The sequence below is a fragment of the Trachypithecus francoisi genome, unplaced genomic scaffold (genome assembly GCF_009764315.1).
Source record: "Trachypithecus francoisi isolate TF-2019V2 unplaced genomic scaffold, Tfra_2.0 Lachesis_group15, whole genome shotgun sequence".
Taxonomy (NCBI): domain Eukaryota; kingdom Metazoa; phylum Chordata; class Mammalia; order Primates; family Cercopithecidae; genus Trachypithecus; species Trachypithecus francoisi.
The window spans coordinates 66,622,282-66,648,528 of record NW_022681460.1 but is presented as its reverse complement, the minus strand read 5'-3'; the positions used below and the strand labels follow the sequence as shown (position 1 = coordinate 66,648,528).

Sequence of the window (26,247 nt, the reverse complement as noted above, 5' to 3'; positions counted from 1 at the left end):
TTCAAGTGGATGGTCTTTAAGATCTTATTATTCTAATACCAGTGTATCATGTAGAATGTTTTAAGGCTGCTTGTTCTGTCTTTTGTTACTTAGCACAATTATGGGGGTGCTTTTACCCCCTCAAAAATATTCCTAGGCAGTCCCCATTGCCTTAGTAATCCTCAAGTTTAGTTGTGGGGGTGGTCTCCACCTCTTGGTGTCCTCTAGGACAGGAAGAAATCCTGTTTGAAGAGTTTCTTCTTCAGAATGTGTTCTTTCCTGGAGCTGCTGATGCTCAAGTGATCAAAACAGGGGTCCCACTTAAACTCTCTGGTCACGATTTCCATCCCTCTCTCTTCATACCACACACACACACACACACACACCTCTGTGGAGAAGACAGTATGTCATAATCCACTCAAATGCTCTACCACTGAGCTATCCTCCACCCCATTTTTATTTATTTATTTATTTATTTTTTGACACAGAGTTTCACTTTTGTCATCCAGGCTGGAGTGCAATGGCACGATCTCGGCTCACTGCAACCTCTGCCTCCTGGGTTCAGGCCATTCTCCTGCCTCAGCCTCCCAAGTAGCTGGGATTACAGGTGCCCACTACCATGTTCAGCTAATTTTTGTATTTCTGGTAGAGACAGAGTTTCACCATGTTGACCAGGCTGGTCTCGAACTCCTGATCTCAAGTGAGCCACCTGCCTCGGCCTCCCAAAGTGCTGGGATTACTGGCATGATCCACCGTGCCTGGCCCAGTATGTCATAATGATTAGAGCACAGACTCTGAGATAGACCACCCGCATGCTCGACCCCCTCCTCCACTTATTAACTGCATAACCAGAGGCAAGGTGTAGCCCCTTAAGCCTCAGTTTCCCCATCTGGATAAGATGCATAAATAATCTTATCTACTTCAGAGGTTCTTGTGAGTCTTGCCTGATCAATCCATGTAGAGTCCTTAGCCCAGCCTTACTATATGATGAGTGTTCAGTAATTAGCCTGCCCACCAAGCCTATCACAGGAGAGACAGGGTTGTCCCTGAGAGAAACTGGACTTGAGGCTCTCTTTGTAACTTCTAGATGAAAGAAAGAGGAAAAAATTGGAAGGAATAAATGAAGGAAATGATTATCCTTGACCTGTTTCACCAGTTACAGCTGATATATTACAAGGAAATCTCGTGCCTTTAAGAAATAATATTTCTGTATTACTGACGGGCAGAGAGGAACAATTATAGTCTAGTCAATAGCCTGTTCCAGAAACAATCGCAGGGAATAAGTTAAGTGGAAATATTACTACAGTGACATGCTAAGGGGCTGAAAGACACACATACTCCAAGTTAATGAGGTTTTTTTTTTTAAAAAGTCGTCTGTTTTTGTGCCTGAACTCTTACCAGAAATATCAGGAAGCTAAGACTTTTCACTAAATGAAACCCACCATTGAGACGTTATTGGGGCCAATTACCCTTAACTTATGCTGAATATTGAATTTTACTGACTGTTATAGGCCATGTTATTTAATAGATATAGAATGATAATAGAGTTTTTTAATTAAGATTCCTGATATTCAGCTCTTGAAAAACTGTTTTGCATGTGCAGAATTACGTACTTCAGAACACTGAATTAATGAATTAATAACCTTTGTCCAGCAGGTGGCGATGTCTCTCCATTTTCTCAAGAAAGTGCACTAGGTTCCCTAATAATTGACTTTGCTCTGCAAACCGGAGTTTACATAATACTTGAACACAGATGTACAATTATGTCCAATTTGAAGCCTAAAAATGAGATTTTTGGATATGTAAGGGACTCCAAGTCCAATTGATTGCAGTAGTTCAAACTGCACTTTATGAAAGTCAGTGGCAACTAGGGGAAGAGGGAGTTTGCAATCAAATAAGTTTATGTAAGTTAAAAATATATACATGTATATCTAAATATATATAAATTATATGTAATATATAATGTATATATTATACATCATATGTAATATATGCATTATATTGTAGACATTATATATTATAATATACTATATATTACATAGATACACCACTAACTCTGGCTTTAGTTTTAAAAACTATCATTTTAAAAAGCCTGAATTAAACAAATTCTGTCTTTCATTTTTAATTTCCATTTTTATTTTCCACTTCTATTGCTTCCCTGCTACACCAAAACTCAAAAATATTCTGGAACCTCCCAAATATACAATGATGGTTAGGAGGAATTCAGATTAGCTTTTTTAGAAGGCAATTAAGTTGGTTTTTTTTGTTGTTTTTTTGAGGCGGAGTCTCGCTCTGTCGCCCAGGCTGGAGTGCAGTGGCCAGATCTCAGCTCACTGCAAGCTCCGCCTCCCGGGTTTACGCCATTCTCCTGCCTCAGCCTCCCGAGTAGCTGGGACTACAGGCGCCCGCCACCTCGCCCGGCTAGTTTTTTGTATTTTTTAGTAGAGACGGGCTTTCACCGTGTTAGCCAGGATGGTCTCGATCTCCTGACCTTGTGATCCGCCCGTCTTGGCCTCCCAAAGTGCTGGGATTACAGGCTTGAGCCACCGCGCCCGGCCAATTAAGTTGTTTTTAAAAACTCAATTATCGTTGATGAAAACAGGACTCCAATTTGCTATTCGTTCGTTTACCACTGATATTCTCTGTAAAGATTTTTTTTTTCACCAGCCATGTTCCAGGTTCGGATCCTAATAATGTCAGCACTGGATCTTGTGTGTGTGTTATCTTAACACACACACAAGATGAGATGTGTTATCTTAAGCCAGTGTGTTATCTTAAGCCAGTACGAAGCAATACACACAGAAAAAAATAATTTTGAGAATAGATCTGTTTGATAACACCTGATGTCTTTCTGGTGGGGGTTGCGGGGACATAGGGAATAGTAGTGCAAGGTCTTTAAGATAGTGTCTAAAAATCTAAGCTGGGCCCCGGGCATGCTGGTTCATGCCTGTAATCTCAACACTTTGTAAGCCAAGGCGGGTGGATCACAAGGTCAGGAGTTCGAGACCAGCCTGGCCAACATGGTGAAACCACATCTCTACTAAAAATGCAAAAATTAGCCAGGCATGGCAACACATGCCTGTAATCCCAGCTACTCAGGAGGCTGAGGCAGGAGAATTGCTTGAGCCCAGAAGGTGGAGGTTGCAGTGAGCGGAGATCAAGCCGCTGCACTCCAACCTGGGCGACAAAGCAAGACTCCATCTCAAAAAAAAAAAAAAAATTCTAAGCAGAAAGCATATAACTGTTTCAACTGTAGCTATTGGGCAAACAGTTCATTTAAAATGAATACATAATGTAAACCCCTTTAAATTAACTTCTAAACACTTGTGTTTTTTTAGTGAATATTTTTCTGACGGGTTATAACTCTATATGGTTATAACCATAGGCTGATAACTTCATTCAGTTTACAGAAACATCACCAATTCACAAGGATTCAGCCTCTAGGCTTGTTTAATTTACTTTATGAAAGCTTAAATTGTGCATAATGTATGTGCGTTTGGCCTATTTCAACTGTTACTATTTGTTTTGTTGGAAAGGATAATTACTCTACATTATATAATCTTTAAACATGTTTTACTCTTGCTTACTGATTTGTTCTTGCCTTGGGATCATCTCTCCTCCAGAAGAAAGCATTTCCAATTTTATTATAAAAGATTAACAGGAAAATAGAACTTCCTTTACAGACACTGACTTTCTAAGAAATCTTTGCAAAAATATTTCTCCTCTCTGAAAACTAATATTTAAATAGATATAATCTGAAACTACCAGAAAAATTCAACAAACACCTCCAGCAAATAAATGTCTGAGTGTCTGTGATGTCCCTTTCCTGGGAAGGGCAGGATAAAGATGAAAACCATGTCTAGCTGGAAAGCCGTCACTAACAGGGCTGGACCGCATAATCTTGTGGAGACATTTGTGCCGGGCCTTAAAGGGTGCATAGAAGTTTGCCAAGTAGACGTGGAAGGAGGCATTTGAATCAGAAGAAAATAACATGGTTGGAAGCGTGGAGGTGAGAAAGCACAGAAGCACCCAGAGTGAGGAGAGCTGGGGCTTGGGCCAGCCCACGTCAGCCCCTGCCTGGGGGCCCAGCCTCTTGGAGCCAAGCTCACTCACCCTGCCTTTAAGACGGTCCTGCCGGAGGCAGGAGAAGGATCCACAGCCTCAGCTCTCTGTGGCGCAACCTGGCACTGAGTCACTCATACCAGTCAGTGCCAGTGGCCAAGCTGCTGCTGCCGGAGGGCCTGTGTCACCCTCCCCCCATGTCCCTGCCCTCTTACCCTCCTCACCACCACCCAAGCTCCCTGACTTCCTAACAGCGTGGCAGGGATCCTCCCAGGCCCCCATCCTCCTCCTCTGGCTTGAGTTCTTCCACCCTGCTCTCTTCCCATTCTCCCCCGCTAAGATCCCACCACCATTTAGACCCAGGCTCACACCAGCTCCTGCTGTCCCCCTGTGCCTTGCACCGAATACAGGAGATTGCACACTACATCCCCAGATGCCAACTACTGCCCTGCCTGACCACCTAGGTTCCCCTGGGCCCACAAGCGTGGACTCTCCTTCTGTTACTAGTCACTGCCTGACCCAGGCCTGAGTTGCCTGTGTCCCCCAACACCATCCTCTGCTCTTCCAGGCCTCCTTCACTGGGAGCCATCAGGATCATCCCTCCAGTTAACAAGTTATTCCAGCCCCATCTCCCTCCCACCGTGTGTACCCAGGGAAATTCATCTCTTCTGGGTCCCAACTTTGACCCCGGGAGAGCCCCAGATGCCCCCCTCTGTGTCTACCCAAGTTACTCAGTGTGGTCAGACTTCGGGGTTGTACAGTTTTCTCTCTCATGATTCATTTCCCCAGGCAAAAAGCTGGCTAATAGTATCTGGGTGTGCGGGGGAGGTACCAGTGTGTTTCTGTGTTTAGAGGTGAATTTTTTTCTACTGTAGAATTTAATCACCTCTACTTTAAACAGTTTTTAGCTGAGCTGACAGTAATATGCTCTGCATTGAGTATTTCTAGGGGGTGGAATTAGTCACCACAAATTTCAATTTTTGGACTTTCCTGATAACTCCACAAAGCTGAAAGCCTTCTGAAGCTTGAGCAAAGATTGGAAACCTGACCCCAGGGGTTGATGGTTGATCTTCATAAAAACGACCTTGTGGTCTTTTTGTTCTTCTGTGCTTAAGTTGTGAAGGTCCCCGTCCACCCCTGGGGATTCATGTGGTGATGTGGAAAGAGCACTAGACAAAGGATTTCAAAACTGTCTTCGGGCCCTTGGCTCATGGCCTTAGTCTCTGACATTCTTTGCCTATAAAGTGTACCCCCTGCCGGGGCGAAGTACAATCCTTACCCATTTTGCATGACTCAACATTTTATAATGGAAGCTTCTATTCTTGTCTTACTAAATCTTTTTCAAATAAAAATATCATTTCTTGGTCTGTATGTTTTTCATGTCTCAGACATTTTTATCAATACATAATGTCCCAGCTTTTCACATCTTTCAAATGGCACAGAATTGTGAAAGAATAGAGCAAAAAGCTAGAAATATACCTGTGCATGTAACATTGCTGGGGTTTTTTATGTGTGGTTTCTTGTGAGTTCTAGTAAGCACATTCATTTCATTACCTACAAACGCATAGAGAAATCCAGCATAATCCCCCACTGATGAGAAGAGGAGAGGGTTGTTTGTCAGGTGGGGTAGTTTCACTTGACTTGAAGGTCTCACCCTGCCTCTCGTCTTTACCATACCATACCATTCTAGATGCTTCTTCCACATTGTCATAGCCAGACTCTACCAGAACTGTTTTTCAAAACATGTGTTCCTAGGATTTTACCTGCCTGCATTTTTTGCTATATTTATTAAGTAATGCATGTAAAAAATTAAAAATCAAATAGTACTATAAGATTGTATCATAAAAAGCAGAAGTTTCCTATTCCAACCCTCCCAAAGATGTAGTCTGATGTTGCAGAGCCAATGACTTTTCACGCAGCTAGATGTTTCTTCGGATAATCGCCACGCTATCTGTAACTAATATGCACAGACTGCTGTTTCTTGATTTATTGGGGTCATGATTTCATTCTCTTATTCCATTACCTTTACTTCTACTTCCTTACTCACTCCTCTCCATCTTCCTAAGATGGTCATACCCACATTTGAGATGCATGGTCCTGTTGATGTTGCTGTGACTATACATTTTGTTGGCTGCTGATCCGAGTAGTACATCATGATTTTGTTTCATTTCTTGCACAACTTAATTGTTTGTCCTGGAATCATTTATTGCCTTCATTTATTTGCTTAGATTTATTTGTACCTATCAAAAATTTCGTATGTGCCAAAATTTCCATATGTGCCATTAGATCTGCTGCATTCAGTATTACTTTTGGTATTATTTAAATATTAATTACCAGATAAGTATGTCAGTTCCATCCCAGCCTGCCCTCCTTTCCCCCAGAGGCCCTCTCCTCTTTCCACCGAGAGCTCTTTAAGCTCCATCCCAGCCGGCCCTCCCTTCCCCCAAAGACCCTCTCCTCTTTCCACCGAGAAAGCTCCTGCTCCTAGTATATCTGGGCTCATTACTCTCAACACAGCTTTACTGCAGCTTCCCTTTACTATATTTCTCTGTTGGGTTCCTGGTTTTCTTAATCTCGGGGATGCTATTTCTTGATTTAATGACCAATTTTACTTCAAGATGTTGCTAAGTTGCCTCCTCATGAAAGGTGCATGGGAAGGAAATTTTTGAGTCACTGAAGGTCTAAAAAGCTCAGTAAAAGCTCAGTATTCAACTCTAACTTGATGGCTAGTTTGGTTCTCATATTCATGCTCTCTCTCTCTCTCTCTCTCTCTCCTTGGATTGTCTCTTTATTCCTTTTATGAGATTTTACAATATGCCTCAGTATGTGTGCTAAATATTTAGTAGACACTTTCAGGCTTAAAACTCCTGTCTTCTATTTCTGGGAATTCTTAACATTTTGTTTCTTTGATGATTTTACCACCACTATGTTCTGCTTCTTTTCTGGAATGCTTTTAGTGGTCAGATACTTGAACCTCTAGATTCATCCTTTCTATGTGCTTCGCTGTTTTTTCCTCCCTCAATTGCCATCTTTTGAACATTTTTTCTCTGGAAGAGTTCCTCAATTTGTATTCCAGCCACTCTGTTGAATCTTCTCTTTTTCAGCCTTTCTTTTCTTCTTTTTATATAACATCTTGTTCTTGTTAGTGGATGGATGCAATATCACCTTAAATGTCTAAAAATTATAGAGATTGGTTTAAGCATTTTCATTTAATCCCTGCTTTATCTCCATTTGTTCCAGGTTCCTCTGTACTGTTTTGGTTGGTTTGGGCTCTCTTTTTCAGTCTGAAGGCTTTCCTCTGGTGACATTTGTCTGTCTTTAGGTTTTAAGAGTGAGGCACTAAAGAGCTAATTGCAGCCGGACATGGTGGCTCACACCTGTAATCCCAGCACTTTGGGAAGCCGAGGTGGGTGGATCATTTGAGCTCAGGAGTTCAAGTTCAGCCTGGACAACATGGTGAAACCGGTCTCTACAAAAAACAATGCAGAAATCAGCTGGATGTGGTGGTGTACACTTGTAGTCCCAGCTATTTGAGAGGCTGAGGTGGGAGGATCACTTGAGCCCCAGAGGCAGAGGTTGCAGGGTTGCAGTGAGCCAAGATTGTGCCACTGCACTCCAGCCTGGGTGACTGAGTAAGACCCCATCTTTAAAAAACAAAAGAAAAGAAAAGCTAATTGCAAGTGCTGTGCAATGAAGGAGGCTCATTGACCAGTGGACCTCGCTTTAGGATAATCAAATAGCAATAGAGGTTTTGCTGGAAAAATATTTGTTAGTGATGGTAGTTTTTTCTCTCTGGAGTTTGTCCAGTTTTCCCCTGAAAAATTATCCAAACATCTGATTTGGGGATGGGAGGTGAAGTGTGATAGGAGAGTGGAGCATGCATGCAACTGGTTGCTGAAGGTTCTCACTGAATGCACCAGTCTCCCCAGTGCTGGGATTTTAGCCCATACCTCTCCTTCTGTCTCCTCTGGGTTAGCAAATCAGTATGGAGCCCCTACCCAAAGTCTCTGGAGACTGATAGTTAAGATTGCCTGCCCCTGGCTGAGGAGTGAACTAGGGTCCCAGCTGCTTCATACTAGACTGCCAGCCTCAGACCCAGCTCTCCCGTTGGGGACACCCAGTGGTGCTCCGTCTCTGACTCCCAGCTGGGTGAGCTGACACTCCTGAGCCATGTCCTTTTTTCCAGCACTTCAGACTCTCTTCCTCTGCTTTGCCTAATGGGATGCGTGCTTCCAACTGCATTTCATTTTCCAGAAATTGGTGGAGGTCTGCCTTCCACTGATAATCCTTCTCCAGCGTTTTATCCTTGTGATTTTGCCATCTTTAATACAATTATCATTCCTTCACTGTCATTTTGGAGAAGTTTTTTGAAGGACAGGCATTGCAGGCATGTGATCAGCCCACTACATTTAACTAGGAATGTTCTAACTACCTGGACTTTAAGATTCTGCTATTCTTAGCTAGATCTGTCACACACGTATCTTTTAGGCAGTATCTGTGTAGCCATGATGTGAATCAAACTACCGTGGCTCTGCCTTCAGCATCTGTATCTTGGGATTATAGCCCTGGCAACATTTCAAAAGCAAAGCAAACAAACAAAAACAAGATCCTTTAATGGTCATTGATTAATTAATCCCTTTTGGGTTTTTACTGGATGACATTACCATGATGAGACTCCAAACTTAATACTATGATTTTAAAATTACCAAGAAGACAAATCAGGGCTGTATTGGAGGTCTCCTGTGGGAGGAAATGTAAATTATAAGAACTGAGAAAAAGAGGGTCCTGTGATCAGAGGCAGAGCGCATGACCATTTCACGGTATTATTTCACATAACCTGGTGGGAAAGGGCATCTTCCTTTCCTGTGGTGTTAGGTGTCAGTTTGGGGGAAGCCTGTTTCCCAGGTTAGGCACGGATGGCGGCACAGGCAGGCAGTCGGGGAGTGAAGGCCTCGGGCGGGTGAGCATAGCCAGTCCGCTCACGGACAGAAGGAAAAGCAGCCATGATGAAGGCTCCTCTGCAGCAGCTACTTCAGTAGCAGGAGCAGCAGCTCATATAACAAATGTTTCATGACGAAGGCAAACAAAAGCCAGCGCCGAAATTCCAGCCATGTTATGTCCAAGCCAGTTCAAAATCGTATAACCACTCCATTTGAGTTTTTTCCCCTCTCTAAATACATTCCATATGAGCCGTGGTGTCAGGGCTGCTGGGATCGCCTGCGTTCTCTCAGAAAACTGTTTTTAAAGCCCAGACTGAAGGGAAAGTCAATCAGTGGGAAAACAAACTCAAAGAAAACACGGAGGCCCAGGTGTGGGGGGAGGGAGTTATCCCCAGCCAGGCAGGACCCCTGGAATGAGGTTAGAGGCTGGGGAACACTCTTCCAGCACAGCAGGAACAGTGTTCCTGCCTGGGAGCAGGAACGTGTTCAGTGGGGCCCCTGGGGTGCCAGCGGCGGCCTGGCCACAGCCAAGCAGTGCGACTCAAAGTGTGGTCCACGGACCGGTGCCAGCCCGCAAGCTGCTTGATACCAGCCCGTGACGAGATAAGGGCAGAAATTAAGAAGCAGCATTTGGAAGCTTTGATGGGAATTTTACGTTACTGTGGTCATTTTTCTGACGATTTATTTTTATCGTCGTTTACAAAAGTGTCGATCTGAAATGGGTTAGGTGGGGAAAACAATCCAAGGTTGTCGGAGAAGTACTGCCATAGATTTTCCTCCCAGCGTGGGCTGCCTGGGTCAGCAAGGCAGAAGGCCGTCCAGTGCTGTGGCCTTCCAGTCATCCGAGGTAAAAGACCACTCCTAAGGCATCTGGGGCCTCCGAGGCGCCATGATTCTTCCATAGGGTTTGGCCTTCTTGGCTTCAAAGCTCAAACATGTGCTGCCCCCTAGCAATGGCCAGATGCCCAAACCTAAAGAGAGAGAAACTCTTGTCTTCCTAAAACTGGTTTGACCCAAAAATTTCAAAGTGGCAATTTGCATTTGGATAGCACTTTTGCAGTTAGCAAAGTACTTTAGACTTACATTGGTTCACTTCTTCACCTCTCTGTTAGGCAGTGTTGTGAGTCCCCCTTTAGACTTACATTGGTTCACTTCTTCACCTCTCTGTTAGGCAGTGTTGTGAGTCCCCCTTTAGACTTACATTGGTTCACTTCTTCACCTCTCTGTTAGGCAGTGTTGTGAGTCCCCTACCGTTACCCAAGAACTGAGACTGCTTCCCCTGCAAAATATCTTGAAGTCCTAATCCCCTATATCTGTGAATGAGACCTTATTTGGAAGTAGCGACTTTGCAGATGTAATCAAGTTAAGATGAGGTCATACTAGATTAGGGTGGACCCTAAATCCAATGACTTGTGCCCTTAAAAGGAGAGAGAGACTGAGGCTCAAGGAAGAAGGCCAGTGAAGATGGAGGCAGAGACGAGTGATGCTGTCACAAGCCAGAGAGCACCAAGAATTTCCAGCTGCCCCTGGAAAATGGAAGAGGAGGAAGGTTCTTCCCTCGAAGGAAACACAGCCCTTCCAACACATCAATTCTAGTTTTCAGACCTATGAGAGAATAAACTTCTGTTGTCTTAAGCTACCCGGTTTGTGGTAACTTGTTATCATAGGAAACTAATGCAGTCAGAAGTCCTCTTCCTCTCCATTTCCAGGGGAGGACCTGGAGGGTCTGTGATAGTAAGATCTGCCCACATTCAAAGCAGCTACGGAGCAAATCCTAGATTAGGACAAAGAGCCTTCAAAGATGAACATTGTCCTCTGGATTGCCTTTCTTTGTTGTAGAAAGGAATTAGGGCGAAAAAAGATGTCTAATATTGGGGAAAGCTTAATAAGTGATTTTACAGTGATGCAAATGAAATATGATGAGGTGGTTGGAATTTTATTTTGAAGAATGTTAATACATTGGAAATAGAAAAACAATGAAAAATCTGACGTGATATTATATTTATATTATACAATATTTTTATGTATTTGTTGTGTACACACACACACACACACACACATTATGCTTAGCAGAACAAACTAGAAGGAAAAATACCAAAAGAATTGCAGTTGCTAGTTGTGGTGGTTTCTGTGTGGTTTTAGTTTCTCCTGTAGACTTTTCTGTGTTCTCTGCCTTTCCTGGAACACACGTGCATCACAGAGAGGCACATGTATTAGGGATCATCCGTGTCCAGACACTATGCTCTGTGATATACATACATATTTCTTTTTTTGTTTGTTTGTTTTGTTTTGTTTTGTTTTTGAGACGGAGTTTCACTTTTGTTGCCCAGGCTGGAGTGCAATGATGCAATCTCGGCTCACCGCAACCTTCACCTCAAGGGTTCAAGCAATTCTCCTGCCTCAGCCTCCTGAGTAGCTGGGATTACAGGCATGTGCCACCACGCCCAGCTAATTTTGTTTTTTGTTTTTTGTTTCTTTTTTTTTTTTGAGATGGAGTCTTGCTCTGTCCCCCAGGCTGGAATGCAGTGGCATGATCTCAGCTCACTGCAAGCTCCACTTCCTGGGTTCACGCCATTCTCCTGCCTCAGCCTCCCGAGTGGCTGGGACTACAAGCGCCTGCCACCACACCTGGCTAATTTTTTTTGTATTTTTAGTAGAGACGGTTTCTCCATGTTGGTCAGGCTGGTCTCGAACTCCCAACCTTAGGTGATCCGCCTGCCTCGGCCTCCCAAAGTGCTGGGATTATACATATATATTTCTAATAGTCACAGTGGCACGGCAAGTTAGATATTAGTATTGCTATTCTACAAAGGACAAAACACAGCCAGACAGTCTAAGGACCATACCCAGGGTCTCATGGCTGGTGCAAGGCAGAGCCTGTCTAGCTCCAAACCCTGTGGGCTTCCCACCATGCTTTGTAACTTCTTCTATTTTTGTGATCAGACAAAAAAAAAGAGGAGCGTGAGAAGGGCCACAACTGAGCGTGAGGAACCAAGAGGAAACTGTCGCAGGAGCCCCTTAGGGGAGGGCTTGCTTGTGCTGTCTGTCCTCTGTCATTTGCACGAAGTGGAGGAGTCCTCTTTTTTTTTGGCAGTTAACTCCACAGAAGCTTCTTGAAAACAAGGCCATGACTCGTCACTTCCTGAGACCCACAGCACCTGCCTCAAAACAGTATCCATCAGAAGCTCTGACTGGGTCTCCTTCTCCCGTCCTTCTCCCCTTTCTGACCTCCTGCCTGGCCGAGTTTTCCGAACAGCATGTAAAACATGGTTACTCACCAAGCACGTTGGGGACAAATACCTGGACATGCCTACCTGGGTGACTGTGTGTCTTGTTCCTCCACCACCCCGAGATCCAAAGGCTCGTTAAGAGTGAAGATAAAAATTGCCACTGTTCTCTTTTTCATACAGCCCTGAGCTCTTCCAACTCAAACAACTCGAACCTTGGTGGTAACAAAGTTAAGTATTTAATAGCTTTTTAAATAAAGTACTGAAACCAGTTTGATGCCATTAGTGTGTCACAGTGTCACCCCAGCATTTTAATTTTCACTTGTCTCATTCTTTCTTTCCAGTATTTTGATCTGATTTTTACCTGCATTAGTTGTATTTTTTCCTGCAAGATGTCTGTAGATACTAGCAGATAAGCATTGTAAAAATAAAATTGTAGGCCAGGCACAGTGACGCACCCCTGTAATCTCGGCACTTTGGGAGGCCGGGTGGGCAGATCACGAGGGCAGGAGTTCAAGACCAGCCTGACCAACATGGGGAAACCCTTTCTCTACTAAAAATACAAAAATGAGCTGTGTGTGGTGGCACATGCCTGTAATCCCATCTACTCGGGAGGCTGAGGCAGGAGAATCGCTTGAACCCAGGAGGCAGAGGTTGCAGTGAGCAGAGGACATGCCGTTGTACTCCGCCTGGGCAACAAAAGCAAAACTCCTTCTCAAAAAATAATTAATTGATTAAAATAAAATTATATTTTGTATGTAGTCAGTCAGTGAAAGACCTGCGATTCAGTGCATTCTCCAGCATGTGGTCCCCTTAGGCACAGGTGTCAGCAGACTAAACTCCACGGCATGGCTCAGAAACATCCAGGTAAAGACTCCCAAGGCCTCTCCTTACTGGCTTCTGTTTCCATGATCTGAGTGCATTTTCTCAGCCATCTTACTAAGTTGCTGTAGTAGAGACAGACACCCTTTGCCCCAGTGAATGGATTGCGTGACATCCTCCTCCTTGCTCTGGGATATAGCCTGTGCATCCCCATAAGACCCTGGGTGAACCTCTGCTTTACAGAAACATTGCCCTTTTAAATAAAACCTAAAGAAAGTCCATGATTTCCAGGTGGGCCTTGAAAAGGAAATTTCCTGAGGGAGAGGCAGGTGGGCCATTTAACAAACACTGGTGACGGTGCACTTATTGTGAACCAGACAGCATCATGAGGGCTTTATGGATATTGATGTATTTAATAGTCTTGATCTCTATGCTGACTTCTTCCTTGCCTGGGACTTCTTGCTATCCACTCCAGGAAGAGTTGGAACCTGCTAGCTCACTAGTGGGCAAAGAACACCTCCTCTTGGACCTCCAGCCCAGTGAGCTATCGCTGCAACATCCTGCAGGAGAGCAGAGAGCAAAAGCGTGAGATAGGAGCACAAATGCAGTGTGGCCAGTAAGTCTGACTGACTTGTCGAAGTTCATAACCAAGGAAGAGACCTGGAGCTGGGATGTTCTACCTTTTGTCCCCTTGTCCATGCCCCTTGCTCTTCTGGAGGGAACCCCTCTCCTCCAGGGTAGCCCCTGCACACCAGGCCTTCAGTTTAGTCATGGAGATCCTTTCCACACTGATGCAGAGTGTTGGTGACAGTCTCTGGTCTTGGTGAAATGTGCCGCTGTTCGGATGCCTCTTCATCGCTTGTTCTCTCCCACAACTGGAGACCATGATCAGAACAGACCCTCCTCTGAGCAAAGAGAGTTTCTCTTCTGCATCCTCCCACTCCATCTTCCTGGACAGATTCCCCCACTTCATGCCTGCCTCCAGGCCTCCATTCCCATACCCTAGACCACCCTCTCCATGCTGACCACCCTTGGCACCAGAACCGTCCTAAAACTCGGCTGTCCTGTGGCCCACTCCCCGAGGACCCTAATAGATCATTCTAGAACAAAGATCTAAAATGATCTAGAATACAATGTATTGACAGCTGACAATAACACAATTTGTCCTTCCCAGGGGAATTTCTAATAATGAGAATAGTGTTCATAGAAATACTAGAACAGCGCTTTGCACGTAATGGGTATACAGCAAAAATGTATTGAATTAATACTGAATGCATGTACTGTGATATGCATTTATGTGGTATGCATATATGTGATATGCATGTACTGTGATATGCATTTATGTGGGCTACCTAATGTAATTAACAGAATAATCCAATGACTTAGGCAATTTTATTATTCTCAATATAATTTGGGAATTATATTATAATTCCCAAATTATTCATCATTTGACAGATGAGGAAACTGAAGTTTATGTAGGACATCACTATTTTATGGGGAGTCTCCTTAGAAAAAAAATCATTTTAGGCACTTTTTACTATACATGTACTGATAATTATTTTAAAGAGCTTTTTTTTAAGTGAGAAGTATGTTACTTTATTCATCTAAATTTGGTTCACTAAAAATACAGGTGGTGTGATGTGAACTGTTGGCCATTTAAGCAGGTTCATCATCTCACATCTTTGACCCTTCCTGCCATTCCTCTCATTAGCAATGTGGGCAGAGGGTTAAAGCTTGGCTGCCATGAGATATGGTGAGAAATCCTATTCGTGGGTAGCTTGCCCTGGTCCACACTGCACCAGGACCCAGACCCAGGCATAGCAGTGCACCACCCCTGCCACCTGTGGTCCAGCATGGCCCTGAGGTAGGGCACGCTACTTCAAAGGAAGGAGTCTTTCATGGTGGATATCCAGGCGTGGCCTGTGATACTAAGAGTGAGGGCTTTTTGCAAAATAGCTGATTTTCAGTAGTACTTTTCCTCCTCTCAGCAAACCATGGCATTCCTACAACACTAGGTGCAGCCCACAGCAGAAGTTCTTAACCTGAAGTCCACCACATGGTTTTCAGGGAATTTTTATTTTATTTGATATATATATTTTCCTAAATAATGAAATGGGGTCTCACTATGTTGCCCAGGCTTGTCTCAAACTCCTGGACTCACGTGATCCTCTTGCGTTGGTCTCCCAAAGTGCTAGGAGTTTGCTCCCAAACTCCTGGCCTTTCAGAGAATCTTTCAGCTGCTCCATCACCATCCTTTTCTTTCTCTCTTTCTCTCTTTCTTTCTTTCTTTCTTGACAGGGTCTCACTGTGTCACCCAGGCTAGAGTGTGGTGGCATGATCTTGGTTCACTGTAGCCTCAACCTCTTGTGATCAAACGGTCCTCCTGCCTCAGCCTCCCAAGTAGCTAGGACCACAGTTGTGTGCCATGATACCCACTTATTTTGTTTATTTTTATAAATATGAGGTCTCACTATGTTGCCCAGGCTGGTCTCAAACTCTTGGATTCAAGCAATCCACCCACCTCGACCTCCCAAAGTGTTAGCATAACAGGTGTGAACCACAACACCTGGCTGCCATCCAGTTTATAAGAAAAAAATTTCATGTTCCTCCTTTTTTTCTGGGAAGCAAAGAATTTTCAGATTTTCACGGGCATCCACATTCCCTAGAACAGTGAGCATTCTGGTCTGCGCGGTAGGCAAGTGCTGTGACCTCCTTTTCTGAGGGCTGGCCCCTGCGAGCCCTACCATGGGAGAGGAAGCATCCTGGTGGGAGCCTTGATGTGGACAGGCGTCATCTGACAGAGAGCCACCAGGAGGAGCCCCTGGCTGCCCTCAGTCGGGAGAACTGGCCTGAGGCCTGGAGGCCAGCCATCTTGTTCGGAGTCAGGATGTGGCACTGGCACTCCAAATGGTGACCAAGCCTTGTGGTTATGCAGGTTGACTTATGGCTCTGCCATGCTTCTGTATTTCCACATTATAACATAGGATATTGTTTGCCTAAGTATAATAGGGCATGTGCGTTGGTTCCTGGCATCAGCCATGAAAGATTGGCTTACTTTCACCAACCCAGAATCAGCCCCAGTGGCTATCACGAAAGACCACACAACTCCCAGAGTGTCTATAAGTAGATACGAAACTGCATGTGTTATTAGTCTTGATCTTAGACCATATTATTATTAGCTTTGCTTTGGTTGAAAGTGGGCCCCATCATATTGTTAAAATAGAGTTTCACAGTCTTTAAGTGACTAGGATACATCACTTTTAAGATGTTTTTCCTAAAGAAAATGTTAAATCCCAGATACATTTTTGGCTGAATGGTTGGTTTTAATGGTTCAGAGTCAAAAACTGTAACTTAATTCCTCGTAAAACTTGAATCAATTTCATGAGGGTTTTGCTAAACATTTCCCTCTGTTCAGCCTGAGACTTCGACCAGTTCTTAATTCTCAAGCAGTATCAGCGTAGTCTTTTAAAATGTCAATGTTTTTTCATTTCCAAAAAACTAAAAACAAAACTCTTGTCGGTGTCTGACTTCTGTTGACATACAGTAGCTTATTTGTGGCCTCCATTATGGTACTGTGGTTGAAGTTTCCCATTTCCCCTCACTCTCTTTCTCCCTAGTATCAGTGAGGAAACACAATGTCAGATGACAGTCTGAACAACTGGATCTGTACTGATGGCTTCAACCTCAAATGTAGTTCCCTACATTTCTACATTTTGCTTTTGAGGGGGTGAGGGTCGGTGGGAGTATTATTCAGGCATCCGCATCTGTAGACTGAGCTTAATACGAAGTGTGACTGGTGCCCGCTCTGCCTCATTCAGCCATGGGATTTATTGGGGAAATGGCGTCTGCTGCATGCCTGTGGCTCCAGCTTAATACCACCAGAGACAAGAATGCTGGGCCCAGCTGAAAGGCGGTAACCCATCTGGAGAGCTCCTAAAAAAGATCCAAGTCGTTTTCAAGTTTGCTTAATAATGTGCTCAGTAGTCTAATATTTTGGGCACAAATAGCGAAAAACTCTTCCAATAACACGTGCTTTGGATATCAGATTAATCTGGGGCAGGAAACGCTTGCAAAGTGGAATCCACCCAAGAGAAAAAGGCCATTATGCCAGCATCAAAGGCTTAGTGTTTTGTTTTGTTTTACAAAGTGAGCACATAGTGAGCACACGTTGCTGAAACAATCAGTGTCTCAACTGTATGCCAAATTCTGTAAGTTGATAAGTACCATTTTTTTTATTGAGGTGTAACTAATCAAGCACAGCTTTTATAATCTAGTCCTGTTTTCAAATTCAGAGAGATTTAGGTGTTCTGAAGTTAAGTCCCAGGGCAGGGTCTTTACACAAAGTGTGGATGTGTAGACAGGCTTTCCTGGGTATAAGGGGTAGCGTTAGCTATCTGGGGATCAGAAACCTGTGCATTTGAAATTTGTCATTTTTTGTGAAGCTGGGTTTTTATTATGAGAGTTGCTCCTATGTTCCTTATTTTTCCATAAGTTCCCCTTCACTGTATACTAAACTTCATTTTTATTTAAGATGTAATGCTACATAGAAATAAGGAAAAGGGATTTATTTGGTCCACAAACTGAATTTATTGTATTAGGTTGGTGCAAAAGTAATTGTGGTTTTTGTTATGAAAAGTAAGAGCAAACATATTTTTGAGCCCCGATGATGCACCCAACCCTGCTAGTCACAGGAAGAACAGAGAGGAGACGGACGGCACTCACCAGGAAGTGTGTGTGGGTACCCTGAGGATCTCTAGGCACAGGCTTAGTAACAATTCTCTTGTCCACCGCAGGGAGGTGACTGGAAGGTGCCAGGAAGCTCCCAAATGGTTCTAGTTCAGTATTGCCTTCTCATATACTGAACAACCCTCTCCTGCGGTTGAAAGACTGAGCTTAAAGCCAGCAAAAATCTCTGAGAAGGAGAGATGGGGTTTTGAGAGCAAGGCAACCCCCTTCTAGTTCTCCATTTTCTTTAATCATCTATGTAGGATTTCGTGTTTTATTTACTTAAAGGGATGCAGATTACTCCACAGTGCCACAGTTTTGCCAGTCACCCAAGTTTGGAAGCTTGAAGTCCTTTCATTTATTCCTTTAAAAAAGCCATCTCCCAGAAGGTCTGCTTAGAAATGTTCTAGATATTTTCCCAGCTCACCATAGAACTGGAAAACCATCACAGAAGTCAGATTGCTGGATGCCAGACATGTGACTGTCAACAACTATTGTTTTCTGCAGGCCACAGTCAAGAAGTATTCAATAGAAATTGGAAAGAGATTTTCCCTTCAAATCCATACACAGCTTTAATGCACTTAGAACATACCTGTGCCTGGAGTACATCGTGTATCCCTGTTTATGGAGCCTGGAGTCTTATGTGGTGAACAAAATGTAAGCAAGAATGGCTTCAGCCCTATCCTGGAAGTTTAACAAAAGCAAACTCAGAGGCTTCTTTCTGTTGGGAATGTACAGGTCACACACAATTAGTGTTATAAGTTGGTCCCCAAACCAGTCTACTGGCCAGGGCTAGGGCCACCACTGCCTGTTAGTAGGCCAAGGAGTTGGCTGATCTTTGGGATCCTGTTTCACTTCAGTTTGTTCATGATCATCTGCTAGGAAGCTAAAAGCTGCTCTTTAACAAGAAGACATCTCCTATTTGTGAAGTTTTCTTCTCCTTTCCTGAGATGTGAAAATGGTATAGTACATAGGCCAGTCATGGTCTTTGCAGTCAGTAGGCATGGGTTCGAATCCCAGCTTTAATTCTTACCAGCTGTTTAACTCTGGGCAAGCTCCTTAACCTCTCGGAATGTCTGTTTCTTCATCTGAAAGCAGAGAATGGTGATCTCACAAAGCTATTCTGAGGATTAATGCAGATAATGGGCTCGTGCACCGGCGTACAGGTTCCAAGGCACTTTTCTAATCATCTCATTTGATTCTTCTGTTTCCATCTGCAATAGGGCAGGGTTTTCAAGTGTTCAACTTAGTCATGTCTTTGAGTTTGAAAGGAGAGACCAACACAATTGTTCCGAAGTCTATTTGTCATGGTGCAGGTTCCAGCATTCCCTGGTGTGATTCCTTGTCAAGTGTGGCATGAGGACTCTACTGGCTTCAGCTTTTCTGGTGACAGCAGAATTGCCCATCTAGTGCCTACTGATCTAAGTGGACTTGACTTCTTGGCGTGTCTAAGTTTGGAGTTAAAGAGGAATGATTTTCCTTCTGCATTATTTTGAAAATCACCTTTGAAGTCACTAGAGTTGTTTTCGAATGCAAATGTCGAGGTCACATGAAGTTGAGTGACCACATCCTGTGGCACATTCCCACTTGCTCTTCTAGTTTATTTTTAGTACAAACCAAGAGTAAAAATATATACACACCCCATCTCAGATGCAAATTGAAGCCAGACTTTGTTTCCACATATCTGTGAAATGGAATAAGCTAACTAATGGGGAAAAAAATGATGCCTAATACTTAGGCATACTTTGCTAGTAGTTGCTAATGTCAAAATAGCATTGAGTTTTTAGGAAAAATTAAGGAATGTGTACAGAATGGCGCTGCAATTATACTCTGTATGTCTTTAACGAAATAGATTTAGGATTTCATTAGAAATCCAATAGAACTAGGATTTTTCACACTAAGGCTCATTAGTCAGAGTCAAGGAAACACATTTTCTTAATCATTTATGGAGCATTTCAAAATTTAAAAGTCCTTTTAACTCTCTGAAGTATAATCGTATGTGTTCTCCCACCCCTTGGCCATTTTGGGTTATTTAAATGAGGTCAGAGTTTTTCATTAACAGTTCAAGCCCTTGTGAGAAATTCTAGCCCAGAATTTCTACTTGAAATGTGGGCACCAAACTTTACTTTGGGAACAACAACAACCAAAGAAATGCAAACCAAGAGGACAGACCATGTTCATGCATGAAAATATGGAATATCATAAAAATGCCATTTTCCTCACATTAGCATATAATTTAAAGAATTTTTTTTTAGCTTAAAGTTATTCTCAAGCTCATCTGGAAAAAATAAACAAGTGACATGGCCAGTGATCTTTTTTTTAAAGTAATGAGAGGAGATTTGCGCAACAAGATTCAAAAATACTAGAAAGCTCCTGGGTTTAAAATAATGGTATAAAAGCACAAGCTCAGATAGACGAGTCAGTGAAACAGTAACAGAAACAGATGCTTATATAAAAGGTAGTGTGCTCTGTGGTAAAGATCATTTAAAAGAAAGAGTAAATAAAGGTGTAAATTAGTTGGCTCAATGTTTAGGGAAAAAATAGAGTCTTTACTCATACCATGGGCCTTAATAAATTCCAGATGGTCTAAACAGTTAAATTTTTTTAAAAATCAAAACATGAAAGGAATAGAGAAAATATAGGTGATTGTTTTTGGGGGGATGGGGTTTTGCTAAGGATTTACTAAGCATAAAAGCAGTAAAATACATATTTATACAAAGAGAAAGTAAAGGGCTGGCACAGTCAGGAGTTCGAGACCAGCCTGACCAAAGCCCCATCTATACTAAAAAATACAAAAATTAGCTGGGCGTGGTGGTGGGTGCCTGTAATCCCAGCTACTCAGGAGGCTGAGGCAGGAGAATTGCTTGAACCTGGGACACAGAGGTTGCAGTGAGCCGAGATGGGGCCACTACATTCCAGCCTGGGCAATAGAGTGAGACTCTGTCTCAATAAAAAAGAAAAAGAGAGAGAGTAAAGAATAACTATGTTTAATTCAAACTTTAAGCATGTTTAAAACATACTTAAGTTGGCAAAATATTTGCAACAATAAGATTTAATGTGATTATATTTTATTAAAACATGAAGCATTTTTTACAAATCCATAAGAAAATCACTAACAGAAAACAATGGAGAAAGAGAAGTACATTTTGCCAGAAATACACTAAAAAATAAGCCCAACCACATTCATCATCTAGGAAGTGCATATTAAAATAAGACCATTTTTTCTATGAAATTGTTATTGCCTGTTATATGGACAAACACTGAGTAGTCATGGAGTCCCCAGTGATGAGGACGAAGAGATATGGCACCTCAGGAGACTCCTAGAGGAAGAGCACATTGGTACCCCCTGGGGTAAAGAGCAAGTTAGTGATACATCTTAAAAGCCTTCAAAACGACCATAGCTGCAGAACTGATTTTAAAAATCCTATATCTTGATTGTGGTAATAGGGGCATAGGCATATATAGCTGTCAAAACTCATCAAATTGTATATTACAATTGATGTGTTTATTAAATGAAAGTGATTCCTTGATTTCTTGGTGAGAAAATAATGTTCACAACCTTTGACCCATTTCAGTTGCTAGAAAAAAAAAAAAATCATACAGGTACATAAAAACTGTTATAAGGATGTTCCTCACAGGATAGTTTACCATTGCACAGCAAAAAGACAACTGTAAAAATAAGAGAATAACTAAATACATTTTGATATGTCAAAAACAGTTAAATGACATAGCTGATTGCTTGAAATATGATGTGACACAAAGTAAAGGAGAAAAGGATAGCAAATCGTATTTACAATATGATACCAGTTTTACTAGAAAAACTATGTGAGCACAGGAAATGATTACATTGAAATGCTCAGAATGTTGATGTTGTTAGTCATATCTCTGGGTGGTGGGATTATTAGTAATTTATTTTTTTCATTTCCCAACTGTTAGATAGTAAGCATGTAGCATTTTAAATTGTGGGAAAAGCATGTATTTTAGGAAAATAATTGAATGTTCAGATAAAAACTATGTAGAAGCAGAAGGGAAGCCCACTGGCTCACTGTGGAATTGCTAGGAGCACACAGAGTTTTTATCCCTCTCTCTTTCCTGTTCTTCCTGCACCCGCAGCAACACTGATGAAAATGGGGCAAGTGAAGAACATCATTCTCGAGGGGCAGCACAGATGTGTGCACACGAAATCCTGGGTTCCACTTTTTGTGACTTTACCAGCTCCTCTCTCTAAGACTTCTGACTTCTTTTTGGCAACTGTCCTTTGGATTTCATCAGTTCACCTGGCAAATTCTAGCCAGTAGTTTTTAAAAAGCTCACCTTGTCTCTGCCGGGCACGGTGGCTCACGCCTGTAATCCCAGCACTTTGGGAGGCTGAGGCGGGCTGATCACGAGGTCAGGAGATCGAGACCATCCTGGCTAACACGGTGAAACCCCATCTCTACTAAAAATACAAAAAATTAGCCGGGCGTCGTAGCCGGTGCCTGTGGTCTCAGCAATTTGGGAGGCTGAGGCAGGAGAATGGCGTGAACCTGGGAGGCGGAGCTTGCAGTGAGCCGAGATGGTGCCACTGCACTCCAGCCTGGGTGACAGAGCGAGACTCCGTCTCAAAAAAAAAAAAAAAAACTCACCTTGTCTCACACACACACACCCCTTTCTTGTATATAGAAGCTATAAAATGTGTGTAGATTTCTAACCCTGAAATACTAAAATTCTGTAACTCTGTACTTAACTATTTAATAATCTTGACATTTTATCTACTGTATGAACTATGTTATAAACACCATTAAGGGCAGGACTTGACTTTCCAGGCCTGAATGCAGATATTTAAAATAATTGAATTACAAGAAGGTAGCTCATAGATCTTTTCCACTGCAGCATTACTGTCCTGAATCTGAAAACACATTGTCTTAACTCTGCAGTAGCTGACACACCCTCCTCCTCACAAGTCGCTGTAGTAATAAGATTAAATATTATAACGATGGTTTAACAAATTGGATGGGAAGTAGGCAGCTATTTTCATATCAAGAACTGAGGTTGAAATATTCATCCTTTATTTGTTTTTCATTGAGTGATTACAGATGGCACCTGATAAAGTCTTCATGCTGTGATATCTTGAAGCCATTGATTTATGTTTGGTAGGTGTGGATACTCCAAACTCTAGTCAACCTCCCTCTCATTCCATACCACAATCCTAAAGGAATGTTAAAATGACATTTGCCTATTTGCTTTTCCTAGTAACTGACAAGGATCCTTGCTGAGAGGTAAACACCAGCATTATTCAGGAGTGAAGTTTAGGTTTGATATTTTTCAATGAAGTATGTTCTTCAATATACTTTATCCTCCAAAATGAAGTGACAAAAATAAATCTTTGGACTTTTCTTTGGGATACATATTAGCCAAAACCATCATACCCCGATAAATATAAATTGATTCTGAGTTTTTAGAAAATAAATCATGAATTGTACAAAAATACTGAGAGTCAGAAGATGTTAGAATATGGGATGTGGAGGTGAATTGGTGTGCCTTTTCTTCCATTTGATTTGGACTATGGTATGACTGACTATTTTAGCATCTCTTCCTAATTCTTTCCTTTGTTGAAAGTGTTGTAAAGGCCCACATGCCAAGTCTAGTTGTGGAGCCAGAGCCAGGGGAACTGCCGGGCAGGTGCTTATCTAGGCAGGGATAGCAGCTGGGCAGAAGGCACAAGCAGTCCAAGCTCTGGGAACATCAGATGGCTTCAGTCTAGAGACATAGATCAGGCAACCCAGGGAAAGATGCTGGAGTTGAGGAATAATGCTAAGAGTGAGGGCCACAGACCAGCATCCTCCAGAAGCCTCCATGCATGGATTCCATGAGCTGGGACTCAGCAGCCAAGAAGTCTCTTTTAATAGTCATCGCAATCTCAATTTCACAGCCATATCAATAGAGAAACATATATGCTCAAGAGAAGAGAATTCCACAACAGCTTACAGCCACACACTGGTCATCCCTGTGAAAGATGCAGCTGACCAGACATGACCTAGAAAGTCAGGCAGGCCCTCTGAACCCCCTGGGCACCTCTGCCAAGTGATGGCCAGCATTCTGGAAAAAGTGGAAGGGCCAAAACAAAGAAGTGACAGGCCTGCAAATGGGCCTGATTTTTCTAACACCAATTCAGGGGCATCATTGGGTCTTTTGATGCAAGATTTAAGTGGATCCTCTGTATAGTCCATTATTTAAATAGCATGTCATTCCATAAGAAAGCAAACCTGAATTGGTTTTGCCTAAACTACATTGCCCGGGAAGTTGAGCAGAGGATTGAATGGTACAGTTCCCGATCTCAAAAGGGCTATGGTTTCTCCTTTGTGTCTCCACTTTGTATCTCATTGCATTTTCTCTTTGCCCTAGACCATCCAGCTATTGCAGTGACAATGAAGGGTGTCTCACAAAACTTTACTTTTCTTCCTTTTTTATTCAAGTGTTTCAGATGCTGCAGTGACGAATGATTTTTGAATGCTTATTATTTGCCTAATACAGGCAAGAAGATATAGTAGAGGATAAAAAATGAATAGAAAAGAGATAGTACTACCCAAATGGAACTCTATTAGGGAGGGGAAGATATATGAAACATCCAAAATATATTTTTGACATTTTTACAAAATTAAATAATTATAGATTATACAGTATTCATGATCAAGAAGTGCTTTGGAATTTTATGCAGCTAATGAATATATAGGTGGGGAAGATTGATCTATAAATGCACATGTATACTGTAAGGGATAGGACTCTTTACTTTCACTGAACCACCAGACCGTAAAATTTTATAGGAGCAGAGTATCTCAAAGTCTTGATGTCTGTAATTTCATGAAGTACCATTAACACATTAAGTTTCAACTAAATTGAAATTGTTTCATTTGGAGAGATTAGCATTTTTCTATTTCAGTGGCAGAATACTGATGTTTCAAGGGAATATATTTTGAGGAAAACAGTCATAATATTAATAGTTGTTGTTATTATATTTAACACTCATTGGGAGCTTCTTGTGTCCCAGGAATCTTGTTAAGTCCTTTAGATGTACTGTTTCATTTAATCCTAAGAACAACCCTGTGAGGAAGATATTATTATTATGCCCATGTTACAGATAAGGAAACTGCCAACTTAGAGATCATTCATAACGCTTCTATGTCACTGAGCTGGTCGTTAGCAGCATGAACACTCAACCCAGGCCCAGGGGACTTGCAACGCCGTGCTCTTAAGCTCTTAACTGATCCACTCTTTTTCTCTCTCTCTTTCGCAAAATCCAAAACATGATTACTCCATGATGGGGTAGCTAATAAAATGTAGGATTCTATGAAATTTTATTCTGCTGAATTCTCAAGAACCCAGTGTTTCTGGAAAGCTTAGTTGTTCTGTTGAGGTGATGTTCATTGATATTCTAGATACGTACTTTGTTTTTTTTTTTTTTTTGTAGGTGGAAAGACTTTACTAGTTGGAATTACTAAAATTGCTTTAATAAAGTGCTTGCAAAGACTCAATCTGGTTAACAGTAAAGCCATTTGTTTCAGTCATGTCAACAACTTTGGTTTTCATAAGGGTTTTAATGAATCGGGGAATGGAATTTAAGAAAGCAAACAATCCAGGGAAAACTGCTTATTTTTCTAAAATAGCAAAGCAAAAATGGGAACCCTTTCCAGTTTAGTTACAGCAAGTATCTGTTGGAGTTTCAAAAATTCTTAGAGTACATGATTTATCATATAGAACAAAACTTGATTAATGAACACGTTTTAAAAGTCTTTTTAGGGTCCTATTATTTTAGTTGTTTAGATATAAAAATATTTTATGACATATTCACTGTTAAATTTATAGTGAATTGACATTCAGTGACATTCGTTTTTAAAGTTGTTTATTGAAATATGTAGTCTACCAGAAATAAGTATGGTTACCAACTACTGAAATCAATTTAGTAGTAATTTGGTCTTGTTAGTCTGTTAAAAGGAATTATTGACCTTCAGATATTTCCACAAAGTCCTTTGTTACTCATGAATACTATCAAGATGCTATGAATAAAGACTGTGAATATCAATAAGTTTTAAAACATTCCATGCTCATGTTCAGGGTCATATTTTTCCCTGTCTTCTATGTTCCTCTTTATGTCTATAAACCCAAATTTATGTGTTGTGTGTTTTTTCTACGACAATTATTTACTATATGCTCTATGAGGTATAACCTAATGTCAACCGATTTCAACTATGTTTGCCATACTTCAGAAAAAATAGCCACTCATGTATCTATCTGATCAGGAGGTGAACTGATGATGCTGGATGAAATTGAGAACTAATTATCTCATAAACATTCTAAGTGGATATAAGGAATTATGTGCTCAGTTGTAACCACTAATTTATCGAAGCACGGGATCTAAATACCTCAGGGAATGCACAGAAGCATGATGGTTGAAAAGGCTTCAAAGCATTCTCTCAGTCAAAAAGTACAAGAATTGGGGCTCATATCTAGTGCCT

At 41.9% G+C, this 26,247-nt stretch overlaps 1 protein-coding gene and 1 long non-coding RNA gene across 3 annotated transcripts in view; both read left to right on the top strand.

Annotated features, from left to right (window-relative positions):
• The window catches only part of UST (uronyl 2-sulfotransferase), a 336,463-nt gene that overhangs the window by 286,569 nt on the left and 23,647 nt on the right, over nt 1-26,247 (top strand). The gene's annotated exons all lie outside the window — the stretch shown is intronic.
• LOC117097306 lies at nt 22,413-25,814 on the top strand. Its single transcript, XR_004442910.1, has 2 exons — nt 22,413-24,865; nt 25,250-25,814. It is a non-coding gene; the product is annotated as an uncharacterized LOC117097306 (long non-coding RNA).